We start from the raw sequence: 20,255 nt of genomic DNA on the forward strand, positions 1-20,255 counted from the left end.
TCCATGTCTTGTTGCAGATATTGGTATTTTTACTTTTTGCGTATCAGCCTCACATGCCTTATTCTTTGCGGGTGGTGGCTATTTTATGTTGGTGTTCTGAGACGGTGGGAGTGTATATCAGAGTGTCATCACTGACAATGAGAATAAGATAAGACTATTTGGAATCCATTCAGAAATACTTCAGCAGTGGAGGGGATGCCAAAATTGAGGTTGGTGGTAGTGCCTTAGGCCAACATGGATCAGAAATGTGGTGATATAGTGGCACTCTCCCTTGAGCTCTGACTGGTTGTACCATGGTTGTAACCAGAGTTAAAGTCCAACTAAGTGAAACAATGAGCCCCATTTAGATCAATGATGACATCATTCAATCAATCAAGCAATACTTGTAGAGTGGGGCTTATTACCCATGGGGTCTCAAGGCATTGTTTTGGGTGTGCTGATCACTCGAATAACCAGGTCTTGAGCTCCTTCCTGAATTGCTTCAGTGATACAGCCTGTCTGAGGTTAAGTGGAAGAGTATTCCATCCCCGGGCTGCGAGGTAGAAGAAGGATTTGCCTCTGGCAGTGTTTTTCCTGATTCTGGGGATTGCAGCGAAAGCAAGATGGGAGGATCGGGGTTGCCTGGCAGGGGGTAGAAGGTCAGACGGTGGTTGAGGTAGTCTGGGCCGATGTTGTGAAGTGCCTTATAGGTGTGAGTCAGTAGCTTGAATGTGATGCATTTGTCATTCTGGAGCCAGTGGAGATCTCTGAGGTGGGCCGAGATGTGGCGGGGGATGTCCAAGATGAGTCTGGTTGCTGCATTCTGGATTCCCTGTAGCCTTGCTTGTAGCTTCTTTGTCATGCTGGTGTAGAGTGTGTTGCCGTAGTCCAATTTGCAGCTTACCAGGGCATGGGAGACTGTCCTTCGAACCTCAGTGGGGATCCACTTGAAGATCTTCCAAAGGAGGCGCAGGGTATGAAAGCAGGCTCATGTGACGGAATTGACTTGATGTGTCATGAAAACTGTGGAGTCCACAATTATGCCCAGGTTGTGTGCATGGTCGGTGGGTGAGGGCATTTTCCTAGGACAGCTGGCCACCAGGAGTCGTCCCAGGCATAGGAGGTAAAGCAGAGTAAGAGGATCTATGTCTTGTCTAAGTTGAGCCTGAGGCATCTGGCTTCTATCAAGGCAGCGGCTGCACTCATACTGTTGTGGAAGTTTCTCTTGGCTGTTGATGGGTCGTTGGTCCATTAGAGGATCAGTTGGGTACCGTCAGCAAAGGAGCCAATGTCTAACGATTTTGGCGAGGGGGCCATGTACATGTTGAAGAGGGTACTCCGCAGCAGGTTTCTTTGGGCGCTGAGGTGCATGGTGACAGTCTGAAACTCTGGATTCTTCCAGACAGGAAGGAACAAATCCATTCCAGTGCTTTGCCGTGAAAGCCAGTGTTGTGGAGTCTGGTGCAAAAGGGTGAACAGGGAGACTGTGACGAACGTGATGGAGAGGTCAAGGAAGACGAGGGCGGCAATGTCACCATGGTCTAGTATGGCGCAGATGTCATCAGTTGCTGGGAAGAGGGCTGTCTCGGTGCTGTGGTTACTCATGAAACTGGACTGTGAGGGGTCTAAGATGTGGTTTGACCTGAGGAACTTCGTCAGTTGCATGTTGATGGCCTTTTCTGTTACCTTGGCTGGGAAGCGGAGCAGAGAGATGGGTCTGTAGTTTTTCATCTCCCTTTGGTCGGCGGAGGGTTTCTTTAGGAGCAGGTTGATCTCTGTGTGTTTCCAGTCAGATGGGAAGGTGGCAGTTTTGATGGAATGGTTGATAGTCCGGCAGAGCTCTGGTACGATGGTGGCACGGGCCCAAAGGTGCCCCTGAATGGATGGAGTTCATGAGTTTACACGTCTTCTGTAGAGCTAGTGGTCCAGTGGTTCAGGGTCTGTGGCGTGGGGTCCATGGAGAAGCTGGTGGGCGGTGGGGGTGGGTTATGGTTCTTTAATCCTCTGTGTTTGTCCTGGATTTTCCGGTGGAAAAAGGTAGCAAGATTGTCGCAGAGGTCTTGAGATGGGGGGATGTCCGAGGTGTCTGATCTGGGGTCCTCGAATTCCTTGACTATGGTGAATAGCTCCTGGCTCTTGATTGATAATGGTCAGAGTAATCTACCGATCATTCTGAATGGCTTTATTTGATAGTATCATTGGAATGCAATGCTTATAATCCTAGGTTGCATTGGTTTACAAGCGATGAAAAAGGGTGTGACCCATGATGTGGGCCAGCTACTTTTTCAATTACTCCTGTATTTTCTATTTTCAGCAGTTTGGTCTCCCCTGCTGGACAAAGAAAAAATGGGAACCATTGATGACAGCGAGCTAAGGGGCTCTACAGTGGTGTCTATGTGTAGGGACTTGCAGGGGGCTCCTAAGGCAGCCCAGTCTGTTGAAAATCTTTTGGAAGTTTTTGAGGGTTTCGCCGATGCTCTTGTTGCTGACAGCTGATATGATGTGACATGGATTGGATTGAGCTCCTGAGCAGTGGAGCAACTGCATAATATTTCTATTCCTATGGTTGCAACAAAGAACTCAGGGCCAGATTTACAAGGCTCTAGAGCCTCCTTGTGCCACACTAGCATCATTTTTTTCTGATGCTGATCTGGCTCAACGAGAAAAAAATCATAGTGCCATATTTATAAAATATGCCAGACATCATGTATGCAATGGGGGTGTTCCGGAGTTAGCAGGCTGGCAAAAATGGCACAATGAAATCTACAAGTTTTCATTGCGCCCTTTTTGGTGTCATTTTTAACAGCTGCTCAAAGGAGGCATTAAAAAGATGTACCCATTGTAATCAATGGGTCTCCTTCCACTTTGCTCCACTAGCGTTGAACATTTTTGACGCTAGTGGAGCAAAGCGCCACAGTAGCATTAAAAATGTTGATGCTATTGTCCTAATGTGTGAAATGGTGCACTGTATTGTACAGACAGTGCAACCTTGGTGTTGTTAGGTGGTGGTAGGGGCACGCAAGAAAAGTGGTGCATCGGGACCGATGCGCTACTTTCTTGTAAATATGGCTCTCAGTTTCTCAGAATGATCCCTCATGAGTGACGATACAGTGAAACATCCCTTCCAGTGGAAGGAGTGTTGTTCCACCGTAGGTGAAGATTCTGAACTTTGTGGATAAAAGAGATAGGTGGTGGTCAATTGTTGAAATTAAGTGTTGCAGACCACATTCACTGATGCCCCTGAATCAATGAGGGATGTTATGGGTGTGCCACTTCTGTCACTTGGCACACCGCAGAGTATTGGCAAGGCTGGTTTTGGCTTCTAGCATGCATGAGATGATAAATATCTCAGCCTCCCGTTTTCATTTTGTGTCATCTGGGATGGAGGTGTACTCCACATGGATTGGGTTGATTGTAATGCTTCTGCAATGGCGTGCACTCTTTGTTGCCTTGTGGTCCCTCTCTCCCTTGCTGTTGCAATATGCCGGACGCCTCTGCAAACCTTGGCAAAGTGGTAGGGGCATTGACAACTGGGGCTGATTTGTCCCATACAAGGCAGTCTTGTGGAGGGTGATAAGAGAATTTACAATACCCGCACATGCTTTTTGCTAATGTGTCTGTGGACGCCGGTCTGGGGGTCATGTGCTTTGTTGATCCTTTAGTGACAGCTACAGCAGTCTCTGGTTTGATCTGCTTTTTTGTTTGATAGTGAGCTTGTTGAATGCCCGTTCCATCTGCCATGCCCAATCATTAGAGAGTTTGTGTGAGGAGGGAAGGTGACGTTCTAGTCTAGGGACATGCTTGTTTTGCATTGGAAGGGTTGCTTGAGGTCCTCTGACTTGCAGCCCTGGATGACTTGTGCCCTCACTTCCTTTTGTGGACCCTTGTATGGCACACATTTGTAGTCTGGCATAGAAGATGGTGATGGATTCCTCTCATTGACGTGCCTGATGGAGTTTTAAAGTTCAAGTTCACTTGAGGATCGAAATATGTGTTCTGAGCAGCGACTGCCTGGTTGTTGCCTCCCATGTCAGAGAGATTCTAGAACAGCTGAAAGATTGCTTCTCCAGCATAATGAAGACTGAGGGATTTTTTCACTCCACGTTCAGTTTTCTTAGTGGCCTTGAGCTCATGGAAGGGGAGAGAGGGTTGGCAGTGTTGAGAGCCACTCGGGCTCTACTACAGTTTGTTGCCCGCTCCGTGACAACATACGGTGTCCCTAGTGCGGACTATGTAATAAACTGGGGCGAGACCCTTGCGGTCTTTTTGGCACATGTTAAACCAGTACAAACAGTGTTGCTGTTTCATTGTCCTACGCTAGTGCAGGCCTCGCTAATGTTGCCACAGCAGCGTGCCTTGCCCCTCTACATTGGCGACGAGGTGGTGCCCACACGCCACTCAACGCATAACTGTTGCACCTCGTACGTGAGGAACGAGTCAGACGGCCGCTCCTTGCCTGCTGGGACTGCCGGTTTCTTTTCCTTCTGCCTCCACGCGACTACGGGCCGCGTCCGTCACCCGCTGGCCGCGGTCATCCTCTCCCCGACCCAGGCTTGACAGTCGGTGGCTGATCTAATGTGCCTGGCACGAAAACCCGAGCGGGCAGCGTTGTCGAATTTCCTCATCGCTGGAGCGTGAGGACCCCCTGGGCTGCCCCTCCCCTGCCTGTGGAGACGCGCGGCCCCGGGTGCAGAGCCCGAGTTTGAGCACGACTTCCTGATGGCTGTGGGAGTATCCCGATCAGGCCGGCAGCTCTGAAGAAGGCCTTCTGTTTCCTTTCGTTCACTGGCTTCTCAACATGACAGCTGCCAGAACTCCAGTTACTGGGGCTGCCATCCCCACTTCTTCAAGTGGGCCGGAGACACTCCTATGGGGTCAGTCTTCACACTGCAATCCACCAGCACAGGGGTGAGGATGCCTGTGTGACCCCAGCAAACACAAAAAAAAAAAGAAGAAACATAAATAAGGAACATAAGGAAAGCCAAGAGTAAAATAAAAAAATAAAAACTGTGCCAAAGAAAGGGCTGCTGACCTAAAGAGGGGCGGAAAGTCAGGTTCCACACATTTGGCAGATCCCACCACAGCTGCGCCCCAGTGGTGCCATTGGCTTGGCAGGCTGAGGGACTACTTCAGAGCCACACGAGAGACTGACGTAGCAGTGCAAAGGTCCCTCATGTTGCACTTTGGGGGCACCGAGTTCTACGATTTGTTTGAGACGCTACAAAACACGGCAATGATGACGACTTTGACACTGCGGTGGAAGCCCTAAATGGGTATTTCGACCCGCAGCTTAACCCGCACTATGAAAAGTTCAAACTGGGGCAGGCCCAGCAAACCGACACGGAGTCGGTGGACATGTTTTACGCGCACCTGCGCAAGCTGGTGAGCACCTGCACAGGTATCAACCACCATGAAGAAATAAGAGCGCAGATAATACAGGGATACCGCTCCAAGGTGCTGCGCAAGCTGAGCCTGCGGCAACCGGGCATATCACTTGACGAAATACTTATCCTAGCGAGAGCGCATGAACTGTTCAATAGCTGTGCCGAGGACATGGCTGCCATCCTCGTGCGGTCATCCCTTGCACCAGGGCCAGCAAAATTAGGCCCTATAAAGGAGAAACAGGTCGACGCCATTCATAGACGCCAAAACCCACTGCATGGCTCGCCCACCCAGAAAGGAGGAAAAGGGGTGTGGAAACTGTGGCCTTGAGCACCATACACCTTGACCATGTTGCCAAGGTCTGCTGAGGAGGGCGGCCCAGGACAGGAACCACACTTGCTAGAAGAGCAGCGGTGAAGCAGGTGACGCCAGCAGAAGAAGCAGGGGCAGCAGCAGTAGGCACGTACCCATGCGCTACCCTGTACGAAGACGATGAAGATGAAGAGATATTCGTTGTCTCATTTGCCAACAGATTGGATCAGAGGTGGCGGCCTCTGCCCATATGTACCTTAACGATCAACGGCACACCAGTATCCGCAATCATAGACACGGGGCGTCGATAAACATCATGGATGTTGAACAATACAACAAGATATCTCCCCCACCGGAGCTTAAACTGTGCCATACTAAGATATACGCTTTCGGAGGCGTAGACAGGCCACCCCTCAGAGGGGAGATAGAGGTTACCGTTGGCAGCAACCAACATTTTATGCACGCCAAGTTCCTCATGGCGGAAGGAAAGAAAGGAACCCTCCTAAGGTGCCACACGGCAGAAGATCTGGAGCTGGTATTCTTCGCCTGACAAGTACACGACTCCCACGCCGAAGTGGTGCTGGTACAATTCCCAGAGCTCTTCCGTGGGGTGGGGAAGCTAAAGGGAAAGCAGTTCCACCTGCATGTCGACCCTGCGGTACGTCCTACAGCTTTAAGACACCGGTGGGTGCCTTTCCACCTGAGGCCCCAAGTGGAGCAAGAACTACAGACTGTTGAGGAGCAAGGGGTCATAGCGAAAGTGACCTGGTCGACACCCTGGGTTCCACTTCTCATTATCACCCCAAAGCCCAAACAGCCCGGCGCCATTGGTCTGTGTGTGGACATGCGCCTCCCAACAATGCCATAAAGTGCGAACGCCACATCACACCCACCATGGACGATATTATTGCAGACCTTAATGGGACTCAATGGTTCTCCAGTTGGACTTGAACTTGGGGTACCACCAGCTGGAGCTAACCCCTGAGAGCTGCAACATCACCACATTCTCGACCCATGTGGAACTGCATCGCTACAAACGACTCAGCTTTGGGATCTCCTCGTGGTGGAGATCTTCCAGAACGCTACACAGGAAACACTGTTGGGGTTGGTTGATGTCATCAATCTCAGTGATGATATTTTGATCTTCTCGAACACCTTAGAAGAGCATCACAAACACCTGTGAGCCACCCTTCAGTGGCTATCAGAGGCTGGACTAACGTTGCACCAAAAGAAATGCTCTTTCTATCGCAACTCTATTGATTTCTTTGGCTACATCTTCTCGAGGGGAGGGCTAAAGGTTGATTCCAAGAAAGTAGAGGCCATCAAGGGGGCGTCAGTGCCTCATAACGCCACAGAGGTCAGGAGCTTCCTCAGGATGGCGACGTACTGTGGGAGGCTGATCCCCAATCTGGCCACGCACGCTGAACATCTTAGGCAGGTCACGAAAGTCAATACTCCATGTCGGAGGTGGACAAGGCATTCCGGGCAGTTAAAAGCGCCCTGTTGGACACAGGGGTCATGGCCTATTTCCACCCACGCAAGAGAACAAAAGTGGTGGTGGACGCCAGCCCCGTGGGGCTAGGAGCTGTGTTACTGCAGGAACAGAGTCACCAGCAGTGGACGCCTGTAACTTATGCCAGCAGAGCTCTCTCAGCAACAGAGGCCCGGTACGCACAAATTGAGCTGGAGGCGCTGGTCATTAGGTGGGCTTGTCAGCATTTCCACTTATATCTGTGTGGAAACGAATTCAGGATGGTCACCGATCACAAGCCGTTGGTGTCCCTCTTTGCGAGCACCACCAGACTTGCCCCTCCGAGAATCAAAAGGTGGGCAGTGCTCCGCCAGCCTTACCGGTTCCAAATCGTCTCCCGGCCAAGGGTCAACAATCCGGCGGATTATTTGTCACGCCATCCTCTACAGCTGCGCTCGGAGAAAGAAGCAGAGGAGGAGGATGGACAGATGAAGAGTTTTGTGAGCATGATCGTGAACATGAAGTGTCCCACGGCTCTTACAGCGTCAGAAATCGCTGACGCCTCGAGCAGAGATGCCATCATCGGCCAAGCAAAAGAGCTGATGATGTACTGGAGCGTGGTCTGTGTCTGACTGTGACGCGCGGGTTCTGTCTTCCTCTCCTGGAGACACAGAGTGGAGGGTTCTCCCTTCATGGGGCACCTGTGGGCTCCGCCCGCTGGGCCACGCCCCGTCCACCCTCGAGGTGGGTGGGGGAGTTCCTGCCTCTTGCCAGGATGGTGGACAGCTTTCCGGGACGACCCCACTGCGTTTGCCGCCGATTCTGGTGGTGCGTTGTTGATGCGCAGAAGCACGAGGACATCTCCACAAAGACGCACTAGTTGCAATAACATTGCCAAAGGCCAAAGCCACCCTAGCTCTTGGGCTTGGCAAAGATGGGGCACGGCTGTGCGCTCGGAGATCCCATGGCAGAGGGATCTGGAGTCCTTCCTGGAGGTGAGCTGATGATATACTGGAGCGTGGTCTGTGTCTGACTGTGACGCGCGGGTTCTGTCTTCCTCTCCTGGAGACACAGAGTGGAGGGTTCTCCCTTCATGAGGCACCTGTGGGCTCCGCCCGCTGGGCCACGCCCGTCCGCCCTCGAGGTGGGTGGAGGAGTTCCCGCCTCTTGCCAGGATGGTGGACAGCTTTCCGGGACGACCCCACTGCGTTTGCCGCCGATTCCGATGGTGCGTTGTTGGTGCTCAGGGGCACGGGGACATCTCCACAGGGACGCACTGGTGGCAGTTGCGTTGCCGGGGTCACACAGGGTTGCTGGGGACGTTTGCCCCGTGGCCCATCGCGTGCCCTTGGTGTACAATATAGACGGGGCGTGTAGAACATGCTGGGTGGCGCTTGCTGGCATGCTCGGAGAGGGTGCCCCGGTTGGGTGGGCCACGATGCTCGTTTTGCAGAAACTGGACCTCAAGGGAGGCGCTTCCAAGTGTAAACGTGGCGGGTGCCGCAGTTGGGGCTCGGCTTCTGGAGGGGACAAGCCACCGTAACTCTTGGGCTTGGCGGGGATGGGGCGGGGCTGTGCGCTCGGAGATCCCGTGGCAGGGGGGGATCTGGGGTCCTTCCTGGAGGTGAGCTGATGATGTGCTGGAGCGTGGTCTGTGTCTGGCTGTGACGCGCGGGTTCTATCTTCCTCTGCTGGAGACATAGAGTGGAAGGCTCTCCCTTTGTGGGGCGCCTGTGGGCTCCGCCCGCTGGGCCGCGCCCCGTCCGCCCTCGAGGTGGGTAAGGGAGCTCCCGCCTTTTTACCAGGATGATGGATGGATGACTAAGTATTTTTTTACCCATGATTCTAATTATGTATTGTATGTGCATATGTGTGTGTATTCGTGTGTGTGTGTATAAATATATATATATATATGTGTATGTATGTGTATATGTTGTTTCTGTGCCTGGCATGTTTGTGGATCATTGCATGGCTCCTGGGTTTTTTTTGGGTTGTTATACTAGATATCTATGAATTTCTGCTCTCTTTTTATCACACTTATCTACTCATCACTCTTATGTCATGTCTCTATCAAACTATCCTCCATTCTCACTCGGACTCATCCCAAATCCCTTCGACCACTTTCATCTCCTAAATATCTCTGCCTAAGCTCTTCCCTCCACCTCCACATCTAACTCACCAAACCTCACTCTACCTCTGTGACCTCCCACACAACCCTACTAAATTCTCCTGCATTCATCTAACCCTGCTACTATGCTCTCCCTAACCCTTCCACATCCTCTTTCCCCTCCGCTCCCCTTTTATTCATCTCAAGTCTTTGGATTGAGTAAATGAAGGATAAACTCCCAATTAACACTTCTGGATTTCTTTCCTCCTCCACCCCTCCATTACTCCAGTCAATCTAACTAACAAACTCTCATATCCGCAACTCAAATAAACTCATAATAATGCTAAAACTGTACTCCTTATTAAATTATACTAATCCATCACTAATTCTTGTTGGGTACCGGAGTAGCGTGCTACTCTTCGAAAAGCGCTTCGACGCCTCGTCAGGGGTAGCAAGCGCTATATAAATACGATTACAATTACAATTACACCACAGGTACTGGAAACATTTTCTAGATAAGACACCAGTGTTCGACTCCGAAGAACTCCGGGCAATGCAGCAGATATGGAAGGTGAGGTCGGAACTCTCGGTGAGTCCTGAAGGCCTCCTTCTACGTGGACAGAGTTTGGTGATACCACGAAGTCTGCAGGGCTGAGTGGTGGAGTTAGCGCATCAGGGTCATCAAGGAACTGCGAAAACGAAAGCATACCTACGTGGAAAGGTATGGTTCCCCGGGATGGACGCCATGGTAGATCACCTGGTGCATAGAGGCCACCCACGCGCCATCGCCGCCCAAGATCCGACCCCGCTCCCGTGGTGAACGAACCACCCAGCACTAGACCCTGGTCTCGGAAAAGCATGGATTTAAGTAGTTTTCCGGATGGCAGGCTAACAGCCGTGATGATCAACTCCTGCACTCGGTTTCCTGTGGTGGAATTGGTGGTGTCCATGGCATTTGAGGACGTCCGTCCCGCTCTGGAGAAGACGTTCGCCCTCCTGGGTCTGCCTGATGAGATAAAGACAGACAATGGCTCTCCATTCCACGGCCGGGAGTTTCAAGATTATCTGCACTCCATAGCCATAGCCCATTGGTGAATCACCCCTCAATGACCCCAGGTGAACAGGGACATGGAGTGATTCATGCAAACTGTGAACTGTGCCCTACGTACTGGGGTGAGACAGCAAGAAGATGCTGAGTTATGCCTCCATGCATTCTTGAGGGCCTGTCGGCAGACGCCGCATATCACTAACGGGTGGGCCCCGGCCGCTTTGATGTTCAGTTCACCGCACAGAGACTGTATACCAGTGGGTAGTCACTGGCAACCTGTTGCCCTGGATGTGTCCAAGACGCAAGAGAAGCGGGCAGGGCATGGACCAACTCCAAAGCCATCGAGAGGAGGAGAGCGAAACATCCGGACCTGCAAGTGGGAGAATCGGTCATCCTAAAAGATCGCCATCCAGGATGGAAATTCAGACCCCCTTCGAGCCAGACGTCTGAAGAATATAGAGAATTGAAGGGACCATGGTGACCGCCAGCCGAGAGGGACGGCAGGTGACTTGGAACGTGTTGTGGTTCAGGAAGGTGGAGCCGCGAGAGTGAGATGTAGGCCCTGGACTTGAGGATGAGAATGGCGAAGAATTCAAAGGGAGATGTCCTTCGCAACAGGGTTCTCCCAACAAATGTCGACAGGGAGGCGGAGGTGGATCCCGCAGAGACCTGGAGAGGTCTAGTTCCCCAGACCCGAGGCCAGTGAGCGGGCATGAGCCAACCGGGAGAAGTGAACAGTACCACCTGAGGCCCAACCCCCACCCCAGCCAACAGCTGAAAGTCTTCCTGTGCTAAAAGGGATAGATGTGTTGATTGTAACTGAGAATCTCTCTCTCTCTCTCTCTCTTTCTTTCTCTCTCTCTCTCTCTCTCTTTCTATCTCTCTTCTTGGTGTATATTACCTGTTCAGGATGTTTGCAATGGTTCACTAAAACCTGGGGGGATGTGAAGAGCCACTCGGGCTCTCCTATACTTTGTTGCCCGCTCCGTGACGACATACGGTGTCTGGAGTGCGGACTATATAATAAACCGGTGCAATACCCTCACAGTCTTTTTGGTCCATGTTAAACCATTACAAACTGTGTCGCTGTATAATTGTCCTACCTAGTGCAGGCCTCGCTAATATTGCCTTGCCCCTCTACAGGCAGCGCTTTCTATTAGGTGTGATGGCCGGCTGCAGATTAGGGCTTCCGGGCTTGGCCCTAGTGGTGCTGCCTGCTGTTGCTGCGGGGCTGCCACTGTCCCATCTTGTTATGGATTGCTCATGGTCTTGAGGTTGATCAAAAAGGATTTTGAAAGAAGAACTGTGGCATTGTGGTACTGTGCCGACTTGTCCTAATTGTTTAGTTTGCCTGGCTGTCATTATAATTAGTGATTCTGGTTGGGGCAGAGCATGTTTTGCATTCTCTTCACAGTGGGAAAAGTAGACAAATGCTCCCTTTTCACAGAGAAAATCGAATTCTATCTGATCTGCACCTCTGACCAACACAGAGCATTGTGTCACACCGCCTTCTGGTGGAGGACGTATGCCACCGAGTCTTGGTCCCTGACTGTGGTGGACCACTGTCTGGAAGGATCGGCATATCAGATGCAGGACACAGCAGGAGCTGTGTATCCTTACTTAAGCTTTCTTGCTCCTGATCAGCAGGAGCGACATTCTGTCCACCTCCTGTGCACTCGGCCGCCAGTTGGCTTGCGGTGAGGTCGTATTGCACTAGCTGGTAAAGTGGGGTGCAAACGTCCTCCCTTTTCACCATTGTGGTGCCTACGTGCAAGGCCCTGTCGCAGGCACTTAAGTCAGAGAGACAACACCAGCTTCAAAAACGACTACCAGTCAGCATCTCTGCACACTGCTGCTCCAATCTTTTATTAACCTGCTTCATGACACTATGCCGAGTGTCAGGATGCTTGTATGTAGACACATGGTGTGTCATGTGATATACTACAGTCGCCACTGCCTTGCTGTTATGTATACGCGTTAGATGTTTTACTATAGAATGTAGAACAAAGTAGATTGTGGAATATCAGAGTGATGTAGTAGAATAGGGGAACACGGGGATTCCGAGGGAGGCAGTTGGTAGCAGCGAAGGGAGAGATGCAACTGATCGCTGCACCTGCTTGCTCCATGAAAGAATACAATTCACATAACTTACAGTACATGGTGTGGACCTCTTCGTAACAAAATTGGCGATGACTGGGAATCAGCAGGCTCGGTATCAAGCAGAGTTTTGATGGGAGTTCAGACCTTCGAAGGAACTACGGCCCACTTTTTGACGCAAAAGCGGTGCAAACTTAGAAAATACAATTGTATTTTGTAAGTTTGCGCCGATTTTGCATAAAAAAATGATGCAAATGTGTCGTTAAAAAAGTATAAATATGGGCTGCGAATTTCTGTGTCTGAATGGTGAACACAACAAGATCACACACCCGTGTGGACACCGGAACTAATATTTTGGATACGAAGCAGCTTACATCGTGATTCTCACACCCGTGAGGACCCCAAAGATATTACCTATTTGGTGATGTGCACACCATAGCAAGACAGTCACCAGCTGAAATCACATTTGGGAGGCACATTTAAAGTTATTACATTACTTTCAGGTATTCGCACACTATGTGAACTCTGGAATATAAACTGATTAGTAATTCAGCAGATGATTTTCTTGCACTAAGACAAGTAAATAAACTGAAACAAATCATACACATTCATCTTCAGCAAAAAAGGATATACATTTAAAATGAGCCAACAAACGTTTTCATTAAGTCTGCCACAGGTGCTCTGGCCTGCAGGATCCGAACGAACATTAAAATGATCAGAATGGAAAGAGTGTTTTTTGAATTATTTAGAGACTGTGGATTCTGATGGTAAAATGTCTGCAGAACATAAAAAAACTTATTCTACTGCATTCTTTAGGTCCTCAAGGACTTAAAACCTTTAACCAAATGAACAAAACTGTTACAGGGGGTGGTCATGATAATGCATTTGCCAGAGCGATTAAGGATCTTGACAAGCATTTAGTTCCGAAAGTCTGTATAGACATTACACAATGCAAGTTCTTCCAAAGAAACCAGCTTAATGATTATGTTAGTGAGTTAAAGAGGTTAGCCTCTGATTGCGTGTTTGGTGGATTGTTGGAGGATCATGTTTACAAAAAAGTGGTCATGCATGCAGCAAATCCAGCAATCCAGGAAAGGTTATGGATGAACAGTGTGTGTCTGGAGGACATATTAGCTATGGTGCATAAAGTAAAAACCTCCAGTAGAATTGCAAGTGTTTTGAGAACTGAAACAAAAGAAGAGGGAATAGTGGCAAAGATTAAAGATAATAGTAGACAAAGTTCTGACAGGAAACACAAGTTTGAATGAAAAAAAAAACATAGTCTCAAAACATAATAGATAATCTCCGAGATGCTATAAATGTGACAATACAGACCACTTGACATTTGCCAGATCTTGTCCTGCAAAGAAATCCATGTGCAATTCATGTTGGTATTATGGGCCATTGTATCAAAGTATACAGAAGGAAATCCAAATTAGTAAAATTAGTACAAGACGATGTAGAAACAGAGAGTGATGCTAGTAGTAAAGATGATGATGTTCTAGAAGTCATCTTGGATTGTAAGAAAAACTTGGGGCTAGACGTATCAAAAGATCTTTCATTCGCAAACGTTGCAAATTGGTAAAATCCACTGTTTGCAAATGTAAGATCACCTTTCACGATGTATGAAAGGCATTTGCAGTACAAATTTAAGGAATCAGTAAAATAGCGATTCCTTAAAATTGCGAGTAGATAATGCAAATCCCATGCTGCCATTCGCAAATACCAAATTGCAATTCATTGTATCAAGCATTCTTAAATTGCGATTAGTAGCAAACTGGGTTTTTGCATGTGTAATTTACCACAAATTGAAATCAGGCGGTAAACAGGTGTAACCTATATAAAGAGGCCCAGAATGCATCTGCCCTTCTCCACAATGGCTGCACTCTACTTCACAGCGAGGAGGGGGAGGATCTTGGCAGGTTTGAGGAGAGGAAGGAGGAGACAGGAGCGCATTTTTAGAGTGCGCAATACCCTATTTGAACAGACAGAGGAGGAGATTTTTGAAAAATACAGGCTAAACTCAGCCATAATACTTGACTTTATAGCTGATTTACAACCCCTACTGCAGCAAAACACACACAGAACCAACACCATACCCACTCATGTGCAGGTATTATGCTCCCTGCACCTCATAGCCTCAGGAAGCTATCAAGGGGCAGCAGCTGGAGGTGTCTTTCAAAGTGCTCTTTCACACTTCTTTAATGCATTCCTAAATGCCATGTTAACTAAAAATTATCTGCACATAAAATTCCCCAACACCCCTCAGGATTTGCGGAAAACAAAATTTGTTCTACCAGGAAGTCCAATTTTCACATGTCATTGGCTGCATTGATGGGACACATGTAGCTATCTGTCCACCACATGCCACAGAGTATGTTTATTGGAACAGAAAGATTACACATTCCATGAACATACATGTCATATGCAATGCCTCCAACATAATAACAGATCTTGTGGCCAGCTATCAGGTAGCACACATGGATCCATATTTATACTTTTTGATGCAAATCAGCGCTAGTGCAGATTTGCGTCAAGAGGTTTACCGCCGGCTAACGCCATTCCAACGTGCCAGCAGGGTGCCTTATTTATAGAACGATGTTAGCCAGCGCTGCGGCCTGGTTAGCGTCAAAATAAATGATGGTAACCGAGCAGTGGAGGCGAAGGGAAGACTGGGGGTTGTGTGCCAAAGAATGGTGCAAGTCAGGTTAGAGTAAAAAATATTGGCTCTAACCTGACTAGCGCCATTCTTTGATGCACAACCCCGATGGAAATGACTTCTGCCTTAGCAAAGACAGGAGTCATGCCCCCCTGCCCAATGGCCATGCCCAGGGGACTTCTGTCCACTGGGCATGGCCATTGGGCACAGTGGCATGTAATTAAAAAAAAAATTATACTCACCTGCACTTACCTGCACTCACCATGGATGGGTACCCCGATCCATGGGTGTCCTCCAGGGGTGGGCAAGGGTGGCAGGGGGTGTCCCTGGGTGCAGGGAAGGGCACATGTGGACTGCTTCCATGGTGTCCCACCATGGAAATGAGCCCACAGGTCCCTTAACGCCTGCCTTGACCCAGGCGTTAAAAAACGGTGCAAATGCCTTAAAGTCATTTTTTGTACGGGAACGACTACCTTGCATGTCATTAGCGCAAGGTAGGTTTTCATGTACAAAAAATGACTCAAACTCCATGACTTTGGCGCTAGACGGGTCTAGCGCCAAAGTATAAATATGGAGTTAGGTTTGTGCCGAATTTGTGCCAAAATAAAAGATGCAAATCTGGTGCAAACAGAGTATAAATATGGGCCATGATTCCTACACCTTTAGGCACAGTGGAATACATTCAAGACTTCTTGCTGGGGAGTTTGGCGAAGGATAACTACTTGGTAATGTAACAGTTAACAATGTCACATAACGTCTATGTGATGTCACAGGTAACAAAACTCATTTTACTCTCCTGTTATTCTAGGAGACAGTGCATATGCAGTTTGGTCCTTCATCTTAACACCCCATCTCAATCCTGCCACGCCAAGTGAAAGGAAGTACAATGCGGCACACAAGAGGACAAGTAGCGCGATAGAGAGGACCTTCGGCCTGCTGAAGAGTTGTTTCAGATGCCTGCACAAGAGTGGGAGCGCACTTCAATACAGTCTGGAAAACACCTGCAAAATTGTGGCCACGTGCTATGCTGCATAACATCGGAACGATGAGATGCATACCAGTGGAAACCACAGAGCCTGACTCCGATGAGGATGACGATCCCTTGCCACCCCTTCACCCAGCAGACAGAACCAATGCAGAAGAGGAGAGACAAAGACGTGCTGAGATTACGCACAACTATTTCTGATGCAAGTAATGACAACACCATGTCTACTTTCATTTATTGCTGTAGGCACATTTATTGCCTTGACTTGAGGTAATATATGTGTGAATAGGACATAGGTATACAGCATAAACAATCAGGTCCCAGTTACAGTGTGGCACTATTTACATCATAGTATCACTGCATTGCTACATGATATGCAAGTCCCCTGTACTTCTCTACATTACTTTTTATGACCCCACACTCCACTTAAATGCTCAGGGTCTCAGTGGCACCTCTTGTTGCGTGTTCAGAGACAGTAATGTGTCTGGAACTGTGACACCTAGGATCCATCACAGGGGCTGTGACACTGCTGAGGCTAGAGACTTCTTCACTATCCCCACCACCCAGTTCGTTGATTGTAGCACTCTGGGCTGTCTGCAATGTCTCTAATACATTGGTGATTTGCACCAATCCTGGTGCAAAGCCCCGACTGCAATGTGCCATCTCCACTTGCATGCCCACAGCACACATGACACCAAAGCACTTGTGGTAGTGAGCCGATTGACAGATCTGCTGAACCCATTCAACCTGCCCATCAATTTGTGATGGCACCTACGGTGGGTGACATGCTCCTGCTGCATTACAATGCAGAGTTCCCTAGTGGCATTTGTCATCTCCCTTACGTGTTCTGCTGCAGCCTGCTATCCCTCATGCAGTTTGCACATGTTGTTATGAAGAGCCTTCAACTGCTTGTGCATTGATCCCATGTTGTCATCGATAGACTCTAACTGCCTGTGCATTGATCCCATGTTGTCATCGATTGACACCAACTGCCTGTGTATTGATCTCATGTGTTTACATTGCAGGCACTGCACTTTCAGCATGGATGTCTCAAGGCCACCAAAAAGTGATGGGCACTCACCTTCCTCTGTGCACTGTCTGCCTTCTTTGCAATGCCTCCTGAGGGGAGTGAACTGATGCTGGGACAGGGACTGCTGTCTGTCAGTGTTTCTAACCTCTGGAGGTGGTGTGGATACTTCTTCCGGCAATTCATCAGAATCCAGGGTAAACTCAGGGAGGTGTAGCACTCTTGCCCTGCGTCTTGTTGGTGCTTGTATGATGGACTCACTGGTGTTTGAATCGGGCTGTGGCTGGCTTTCGTCATTTCCCCCATTTCCACTTTCAGCTGCGTTAGGGCCTGGAACATCTGCAACAACAATGCGCAGCATGTCATTCTTGGATTTGTACTGTCACAGTTACTTAAATGATAAACATTTACCCTAGCATAGCATCTCTAATTGTCTGTTGTGTTATTTATCTGTTTGGTTTTACACTATCTTGCTATTTATGTAGTAGCTGCACTTTAGGGGTATGGAATACCACTCCCATAAGGCATTGTTGTGTTGAATGTAATATGTGGCAAGAACTACTTAACACTGTGCATAGTGCCATTGCTATTTTCTAAGGGGCATTGTGCATTCACATATGGTGATTCAAATCATTACTGCCCTTACCTTTGCTGGTGACAGGTATGCCTGAGGTGTCAATGTCAGTGACACCACTAACAGCTTCAGGCAGCGGTGTTGACTCCACCATGTCTTCCATGGGGTGGACGGTGTCTGGGAGGGTGGTGCTCCTCCGGTGCTCCTTGCCTCCTTCAGCCTGCTTGCTACCCTCTCTTTGGAATGTGAACACAAGTCGTACCAGTGCTTGCGCATCTCCTTGATGGAACGCTATGCAACACGCACCGCACATATTTTGGTCTGGATGTCAGTCCACATTTTTCTCTACTCACTTTCTGGGACCTGTAGGGAGAGTTTTCCAAATAACTGGTCATGGTTCTTGACCACCTCTTCTGTGAGCACCTCCAATTCCTGCTCACTGAATTTCAGTTTGCGCTTCCTCTCTCCTTTGTCCTTCCCATTCCCTTCAGTGGCCATAGTATTTTCTGGTCCTGGCTGACTCTCCTGAGTGCCTCCCTGGTGCTATGCTGGGTCTCTCTGCCTGCTTCTGGGGCTCAGGCTTCTGGAAACAGCATGCACTGACTCACTTCCTGGTTGTGATGTCATCAAGCTTCTACAGAATACAAAAATCGCAATTAGCAATTTCAAAATACCGATTCGCTATTTTACCGAATCGCTATTTGCTACTTGCGATTGCGAATTTTAAGAAATCGCAAAAAACGTTGCGATAGTGTTGCAATATCGCATTTTGTGAATCCCAGTTAGCAATTCACTAAACATCGCTATTTGGTATACGCTAATACAAACCTTGATACATCTAGCCCTGTGTTTTGAACATCAGCCATTGCTGTCTAATTACAGGAAATAAACCAGAATGTTGTATGAAGATTGGTGGGGTGAACACTAGAGTAGCTGCTGATTCAGGTTCACCCTATATGATTGTCAATGAAGATGTCTGGGTAAAGAATTCTGTTCACATGGTGGGCACTAAATTATTTCCTTCAGATATAGATCTAGAAGATTATGGAGGAGAAACAATTTAAATAGTAGGCTACCATTGGTTTAGATTTCAATTTAAGAATCAAAATACTTTTGGAAAATTGTATGTTTCAAAAAGGGGACCATCCATTCTTGAATGGAAGGACCAGAACACATTACACATGATACTAGACCCTAACAGCATTGAAGAGGTGCTGGTCATGGATGAAGGTACTAAAAAAGCAACAGCATACTGTAAAGATTTTTGTCTGTTTTTTAGAAGAACATAGGTAAGCTAAAGGGGTTTGAACATAAAATAAAACTTAAGAAAGGTGTTGTACCCAAAATCTACAAGGTTAGGAATATACATGAGAGTTAGAGCAATTAGTTAACACTGATATAATTGATTATACACCATCAGGAAGAGGTAAAGTCCCACTAAAGTTCTTTAAATAATCAAGTTCAAAGCTTTATTGCATTGATGTCACTATCATCATTTTTACTTCCAAACGTTCAAAAGAAAAAATCACTTTTTATCCTTTGGTAGAAACGACATCCAAAGTAATAGCACAAGAGGAAAAGAAAAGAAGCAGCCAACATGTGTTTCGCCCCCTCTGGCATTATAAGCCGGGGCTTTCTCAAGGCTGAAAAACAAAGGAAAAATCTATTGGTAATATTACTGAAGAAAAATATCGATAAAGATTCAAAAGTCACCGAAATGTGAGCAAGAAAGCAGAATATTCTGCGAAAAAAGTCACCAATGTTGTGCAATAGATGAAACCCAAGCACCGGTCATTTACGAAAAATTTCACTAGGATGGTTGGTGAAATAAGATAGAATATCTAGTACTTAAATCCCAAAGAAAAGATGGAAAAAGATAAGAGGCCAGTGCTAAAAACATTATTCAAGTGAAGCTAATAAGTAAAGCACTTAAGTAAGCAAATGATTAGGTTAAACAAGATGTATCATAAAGATAAAAATGAACATACATTGATAATATGGATTGATTACATTATATAACAACTATGTGACAGTTAATAAAGCATTTCTCTTTTGAGTCATAATGCTCATAGAGTGATTGATTAAACACACTGGTTGAATATAAGCCATTAGGGCTCTTCTACAATATTTATAAAATTCATTGATCACAGATGTTACCTTGCTGACATTAATATAGGTTATATTGGTTAAATAACGAGATACACTGGGACAAAAGGGCGGAAACTCCGTGGGTAACAGAGACCGCTCCTTACCTTTCAAGTTTCTATTTTTGTCGAAAAACGCCAATTCTCATGGACTAGAGATCATACGGAGCCGGGACGGGCGCGTTAAGCGTCGCGCTCCCACTAAACAAACTTTTATCGACTAGCGTCGTTCTGTTTCAAGATTGAAACAGACGTCGGACTGTTAGCATTATCAGAAAGAAGAGAAAAGGTGGCCGCCATATTTAAACAGTGCATGCAATCAAAAACCTGTCGTAAGAACTTCTAATTATAAACATGGAAGATATACACAACATTGCTATGTCATATTTTATAACTGGCACACCACCTAATGTTACATAAACGTAACGAAAGTAAGACAGAGTTAGAAAACGAACAAATATAAGACAAAA

This window comes from Pleurodeles waltl, chromosome 1_1, assembly GCF_031143425.1.
Source record: "Pleurodeles waltl isolate 20211129_DDA chromosome 1_1, aPleWal1.hap1.20221129, whole genome shotgun sequence".
NCBI classification, from domain to species: domain Eukaryota; kingdom Metazoa; phylum Chordata; class Amphibia; order Caudata; family Salamandridae; genus Pleurodeles; species Pleurodeles waltl.